Source organism: Solanum stenotomum, chromosome 10, assembly GCF_019186545.1.
Source record: "Solanum stenotomum isolate F172 chromosome 10, ASM1918654v1, whole genome shotgun sequence".
NCBI classification, from domain to species: Eukaryota; Viridiplantae; Streptophyta; class Magnoliopsida; order Solanales; family Solanaceae; genus Solanum; species Solanum stenotomum.
This window is the reverse complement of record NC_064291.1, coordinates 44,737,498-44,745,484: the sequence shown is the minus strand read 5'-3', so window position 1 is coordinate 44,745,484 and position 7,987 is coordinate 44,737,498. Positions and strand designations below refer to the sequence as shown.

Sequence of the window (7,987 nt, the reverse complement as noted above, 5' to 3'; positions counted from 1 at the left end):
CGAAAATCCACGACGATCCTTAGCTTCTTCTTCTCTTTCTCCTCTTCTTTTCCTCTTCTTTCTCTCTTATCTTCCAAGCCCTAACTCTCACTCTTACTCTCACTCTTTAAAATGGGACAAAACTGATCCAAACATTAGTCTAACACCTCAATATAACCCAAAGAAAAGATTAGGGAAAAGACCAAAATACCCTTAAAATTTTCGGACTAAACAAACTGCACTGTGCGACTGTGCGACTGTGCCAACAGCCCAACTTCCAAAGGGCATAACTCACTCACACGAACTCAGAATCAAGCAAACTTGGTGGAGTTGGAAAGATCATTCCAAGGGCTTTCCAGACATAACTGGAAATTCGCCTAAATCATTTTGAGTTAGGAGTTACGACTGCTCAAAGTTGACCAAAAACTCTTTTTTTTTTCCATACTTAGCCAAATTTTCCAGATTCTTTCCAAAATGACTATTTCCAATTCAACTCTTCTTGGAACTCAATGTGCTACACCTAGGGACCTTAACTTAACACTCAAGAAATTTTATTCCTCGGTAAAATCTCACTCCACATGAAGGACGGCTCGAGTCTTAGTTTGAAAAATTCTCTGGGGTGTTACATAAATCCCATGGATCTGCGGGGCATAGTCACATGTATATTCAATTTTATAATTTTATTACTACGAAAATAAGCAAAAGTAAAATTAAACTTTCAATGATTTTACAAGTAACTTTTTATAAATAACCTATAATATATAGAAAAATTATTATGATTTTTATTTGAGATAGATATTAATAAGCAATAATGAAAAAAAAAGTATTATAATTACTATTTGAGAAATATCACTACACTAATAATAAAAAAATTTGATTTAAAACAAAAAAAAGATAAAAATAATAATAATTAAGATTACTCAGGGCATACGTTTTTATGCCCAGAACTTATGATTTTATGCTTAGTGCTTACTCCCCAAATTCTAGGACTTATCAATTTGCGCCCGAAGCGTTTTTGGTATGCTCCTCCCTGAGACTCGCCCAAAAAACGTTTTTGAAAACACTGGTTACAACCCTTTAGATTGGTATAAAAGTTTAACTACTGATGGTAATAATACTGATATTTAGTTTCATTATATTCCTTTGTTTCTCTGCCATTTCAGATTGTGATGATATCAGTATACTTCCATTTTTTCCTAAAAAAAAATATTAATTAAATCTTGATTGATGAAACTTATGATTAAGGGAGCAAGTATCATTTGTCTGATGGATCACACGAAATCATGAATTGAAAAACCTACATGAGGACCCATTTGGTAGAAGGTGATGAAGAGTTGTTGGACTCAACCTCTTCTGTTTCTCTTGTTGATGCTGGTGAAAAGGATTCAACTACTAAATCGACTTTCACAAATTTTAATGAATCACCTTACTGGAAGTTTAGATATATTAGAGATATAATTAGAAGCCCAGACTTGGTAACGGGAAGATTTATGTTGAGTGAGACTCATAATATTATTGTTCTTGATCACTTTGACCAGTTGGAGAATCAGAAGGCTCGAACCAATAATGCAGAAGAGCATCTGAAGATTAGGAGAAGAGTATTGTTTGATTGGTAATTTCAGTTGATTGTAAACAGAGTTTTGGCAGAGGTCTTGAAGCTTGGGAAAAGTGGACAACCACTTTTTCCTTTTGATCAATGTTGTCCATTTTGCCCAAGCTTCAAAACCTCGGCCAAAACTCTGTTTACATCTGAATTCCAGTCATTCAACCACCTAATCAAACAACACTTTTCTCCTAATCTTCACATGCTCTGTTGTATTTTTATTAACTTGAGCCTTCTGATTCTCTTAATGGTAAAAGAGATCAAGAGCAATAATACTCTGAGCCTCACTCAACACAAATCCTGCCATTACCAAGTCTAAGCTTCTAATATATCTCTAATATATCTAAAATTATAATAAGGTGATTAATTAAAATTTGTGCGAGTCAATGTAGTAGTTAAATATTTGCACTAGGATTAGCAAGAGAAACAGAAGAGGTTGAATCTCACAACTCTGCATCACCTTCCACCAAATAGGTCCTCATGTAGGTTTTCCAATTTATAATTTCGTGAGATTCACCAAACAAACAGATGATACTTGCTCCCTGAATATTAAGTTTCGTTAGTTAAGGTTTAATTGATACATTTTCAGGGGGAAATGGAAGTATATTGGTAATGACAACATTCAGTTCTTCATTCAATGTAATGACTTGACAACATCTTTAAAGTCCATGAGCAATTACTACATTGATATTATGAGACAGTGTATCAGCTGATTTTTATGAATCTCTTATAATTTTGACTTAAACAAACCTTATGAAATGCCTTTTCTTTAACATTTCTATCAAGCAAATTCAACTACCTTCTTCCTATAATTAATTTATTGAAGCAACGCTATACAACCAAATTAGAGAGCAATGACTAAAAAGGCATAAAAACAAGTAGGCAATATAGGCGTAGAAAGAAATTTGACAAAAGAGTGGACACTTAACCGATCGAATTCAACATATATCATCATAATCTTAAATAGGAGAAAAAAATAGAATGAAACTAAGTATTAGTATTATTACCATCAGTAGTTAAACTTTTGTAGTTATCCAAAGAGTTGCATCTGTCTCCTGAAATAGAAGGTTCCAAACTTGAGGTCAGACTAGAACAAGGGAGTCTGAATTCTTTTTCACATGTAATGTTGCTGGAAGTTTTAGGATTTTCTACTCTATTTTGGATCCTGAAATTGATGAAAATAAGATTAGCCTAGCTAGTACGTTATACTTTTTTTTTTCGTTTTCTAAGAAAATGCAGTATAGTAATAATACAGAAATAGGAATTCAACAATTGCAATAATACCTCAATCCTGAATTAGTTGGATTTTGCATATAAAATGTCAACATCAATTTTATTCCATCTCCACCATTTTTCCCAATAATTAATAATGTGTAGTACACCTTCAAACAAAAAGCAGAGTCAGTAGAAAAACGAAACAATGAAGAAGCCAGATGGCTAAAAAACTGAACCTTTAAAAGCTGATCTCAACAACAACAACATCAAGGTGGGGGAATGTTAATCCCCCATAACCAAAGGGGGAAGAATCTACAATTGGGGAGCACAAGAGAGAACATCGCCGCAAAGGCGATGAGAACATGGAGAAGAAGAGGCGGAGGGCACAAATCATAAAACCCTATCATTTAGGATTCTTTTATATTCACCTGGTCTGACTACTTTTGGGCCGACCATCTTTTTCTTTGGTATATTTATGTGTGGATCCGTTTAAGAGCCCATTTTTTATTAAATAAAATGGACCATGAGTCCAGATTTAAACTTAAAAAAGGGATATTGGTAGTTTTCAATGTCAATTGTGGTTTTCGGTCCATTCCATAACTATACTTGATTGGTTTGGTTTTACCTAAAAACAATGTCAATTTGAGATCATATCAACCCGACATTATATATATAATTTTTAAAATTATAATTTTTTTATACATAAAAGTATATACTTTGTATTATTTTTAAAAATATTTCTTATACTTTTTCATAGTTTTTATCTTTTATCATATTATTTCTAATTTTTGAAACTTGAATTTCGACTGGTCCAATAAAGGTTATAGTCCATTGATATTAGTAACTCTAACAAAACTCAAATTAAAATCAAATCAATTCTAGTGCTAAAAAAAAAGTTACTTCAACACTAAGAATGATAATAATATTTGTTCTTTAATTTTACACAAGTAAACTCATCCCCGCTTTGCGAGATCATGCAAAATATAAATAGTACACTAAATATCATTTAAATAGAAGAGGTATTATATATATAATAATGTCTTTATATTATCTTTGGTGTGTGTGCGCGCTCGCGTGCGTGCGCCGTGCGCGTGTGCGTGTGCGTGTGCGTGTGCGTGTGTGTGAGAATTTTAGTTGATAATTTTAAATACTTTTTGAGGGTTTCTTCTTACATGAAAAGAATATATAATAAAATAGTTATATTATACCTTCCTATAAATGTGTAGATGCATAATTTGGTTCCATAGGGAAAAAACGTTATTATGTTTTTACATGTAATCATCTTTTTTATAAGTGAAGGAACATTCTTGTAATTTATAACGATTTCAAAATAAATAACATAAATATACAATTTTCAAAGTAAAAAAAAAACGCAACAGAAATAAATAAATATACTTTGAAGAATAGATTGGATATATTGAGTTTGTTTATTATAATTAATATACTTATATTGTAAATAAGTAATGGTTACAGTTAAATAGCGAGTGATGTTTTAATCATGGAAATTTCTACGTACGTATTTATCCATACAATATATATTTGACTACATATACATATATCATCTTCTTATTTTGAATTTTTGTGATAAGTCTAGCACTAATTTATAATTCCCTCAGTATAAAACAAACTAATATTAGTTAGTACTTTATATCATTTATTTGCGTAGTTAAATTTGAATTTATTCATTTTGATCTTTTTCACCATTCTCTAGCCAAATATAAATCGTAATTATGTTTAATGAATTGAATTTCGTAGAAATAGAATAAACAATTATTATGGAGTCATATGAAATTATTACAACGTAACTTGACCTTATGATGATAAAGTAAGTTATATCCTTTCTTTATAATATCTATAACAATGATCATATCTTAATTATTTTAAATAATATAAATATTTCTTTTTTGCGTATATAATTTTTTTAAAGTTTTCACGCATGCATTTTTCTCGATAGTTTTTATAAGTTACATAGCAAACACCAATAAAGAATATATTTTAATCATTAAGATTTATTTCTTTNAATATATAATAAAATAGTTATATTATACCTTCCTATAAATGTGTAGATGCATAATTTGGTTCCATAGGGAAAAAACGTTATTATGTTTTTACATGTAATCATCTTTTTTATAAGTGAAGGAACATTCTTGTAATTTATAACGATTTCAAAATAAATAACATAAATATACAATTTTCAAAGTAAAAAAAAAACGCAACAGAAATAAATAAATATACTTTGAAGAATAGATTGGATATATTGAGTTTGTTTATTATAATTAATATACTTATATTGTAAATAAGTAATGGTTACAGTTAAATAGCGAGTAATGTTTTAATCATGGAAATTTCTACGTACGTATTTATCCATACAATATATATTTGACTACATATACATATATCATCTTCTTATTTTGAATTTTTGTGATAAGTCTAGCACTAATTTGTAATTCCCTCAGTATAAAACAAACCAATATTAGTTAATACTTTATATCATTTATTTGCACAATTAAATTTGACTTTATTCATTTTGATCTTTTTCACCCTTCTCTAACCAAATATGAATCGTAATTATATTTAATGAATTGAATTTTGTAGAAATATAATAAACAATTATTATGGAGTCATATGAAATTATTACAACGTAACTTGACCTTATGATGATAAAGTAAGTTATATCCTTTATAATATCTACAGAAAATGGTCAAAATTGCCCCTGAACTATGTGAAAGACCACTTATACCCTCTGTTACATTTTGCGCTCAAAAATACCCTCACTCTTATCTCTAGAGACCACAAATACCCTTCAAAAGTTAACAATCCAAATTTTTGATGACATGGCAAGTCATGTGTGACTGATCCTTCCACATAAGCTGCCAACTAGGATTACCACTAACTTTTTTTAAAAATCTAAATCTCCTAAAATTGTATTAATCCAACAAAAAAAACAAGAACAAAGTTAATATTATCGAGCCGTAAATTTTCCCTCATACATACAGAAGATGCAAGTATGTTATACAAAAAATCATCCTATCAAGTTAGATATATTATATATTAGTTATTTATCAAGTGGAAATATACTTGGTTAATAGTTAAACTACGATGAAAAAATAAGTTTTAACGGCAATAAATATAAATATTAATAAAGAGTGGTAAATATTTACATTATTAAAAATAAAAGGTTTTTAATTAAAAATATAAATACTTTTTATGTAATTAAAAATAAAAGATTTATTTCTAATTTTAGAATGATTTCTAATTGTTGGAAATCCTAGTTGGCAGCTTAGGTGGAGAGATCAGTCCCACATGGCTTGCCATGTCATTAACAATTTGGGTTGTTAACTTTTGAGGGGTATTTGTGGTCTCTAGGGATAACAACGGGGGTATTTTTTATCTCAAAATGTAACGGAGGGTATAAGTGGTCTATTTCGCATAGTGCAGGGGCAATTTTGACCCTTTTCCCTAATATCTATAACAATGATCATGTCTTAATTATTTTAAATAATATAAATATTTCTTTTTTGCGTATATAATTTTTTAAAAGTTTTCACGCATGCATTTTTCTTGATAGTTTTTATAACTTACATAGCAAACACCAATAAAGAATATATTTTAATCATTAAGATTTATTTCTTTTAAGCAATCAATTATAAATTTTAAAATTTGATTAGTAATTAGCAGATTTTTCAACATAATTAAGTTACTAATTTGAACCAAGAGAAAATACTTATCAATTTTAAATTTGATTTATACTTAAGCAGAATTTCAACCATAATTAAGATAAATTCGTGAGGAAGTGATATCTCCTTAGGATATACTCTAGCATTTTAAAATACTAATTTGAACTAAAAGAAATTATAAACTTACACCAATCAGAAGTTGGTATAAAAATTAAACTTAAGAGACATCATAAAGACACACAAGAAAGAGAGAAAGGAAAAAGAAAGAAATAATACAATACACATATCATTACGACTTTAATAGTTAAAAATAGAAGGAAAAACAAAATTAATACATAATTGTGTAAGATCTTGTTGATATCCACTTCATGTCAATATTTATGGACTTTCTTCTTAAACAAAAGTAGAAAGACATCACTCTTGTTGATATCCACTTCAAGTCTATCACTATTCAAAATATTTTTTCATATCAAAAGTAGTTTGACAATTCTGGCATCTATGCCTTCTTCTTTTTTGTTATCCGTCCTTCTTTTCTGTTATAAATGTTGTGTAGCGTTAGTTGTTCACTAAAGCTCTCTTCGCATCACCATTTATCTTTAGTAGTAGTACAGTACATCTTACTGAAAAAGAAAGGTGCCAAATGCTAGGTTGAAACATTAGTCTAACTGTCAAGATTTTATAAGTTATAGCTAATATTAGTTCATATCTGATTTTAATTAAAATGTGCAACTTGGAATGGGATGGAGAGCTCTTACGTATCAAACTGCCCAAAATTATGTACTTCTATGAAATCAAAGGTTTTTAGAACTAGAATTGGTGGGGTGAGCCAGGCCGAGGCAGTAGTGCAACACCAAGGCGACACATAAAGGCCCCAATAGCAAGCTACCGTGGTGAACCTCCCCCCTTAAAAAATAGAGTTAATATCGTGTGAGTCGATGACTCACATATCAGATATTAAACTAATAAGAACAGATACTACACTTGATCTTGGGAAAATGCATAAGTACCCCCCAGCCTATGTCCAAAATCCCTGAGACACACCTAATCTTTACTAAGGTCCTATTACCCCCCCGAACTTATTTTTTAATTAATTTTTTACCACTTTTTGGCTTATGTGGCAATATAAACCAAATAGGTTGAAAGCTTTGTTTAACACGCGCCGGGCCCCACTTTTTCAACTTTCTAAAAAGTAGCTTTTACACTTCCCAAAATTTCAAAAAGTTATCCTATTATTTAGGGAAAATGCATAAGTACCCCCAACCTATGCCCGAAATCCCAGAGACACACCTAACCTTTACTAAGGTCCTATTACCCCCCCTACTTAATTTATCTATAATATTCTAACCCTTTTCTGCCTACGTGGCACTATCTTGAAAAAATGTCAACATGCACTGGGCCCACAAAGATAGGGCCACGTAGGCCAAAAAGGGGTAGGATATTACATATAAAATAAGTTTGGGGGGGGGGGTAATAGGACCTTAGTAAAGGTTAGGTGTGTCTCTGGGATTTCGGG

The 7,987-nt window shown here is 30.3% G+C and overlaps 1 pseudogene; it reads right to left on the bottom strand.

The window, feature by feature from the left end:
• Positions 1-7,290: 7,290 nt before the first annotated feature.
• Positions 7,291-7,475, bottom strand: LOC125843427 (U2 spliceosomal RNA; annotated as a pseudogene).
• Positions 7,476-7,987: the final 512 nt, after the last annotated feature.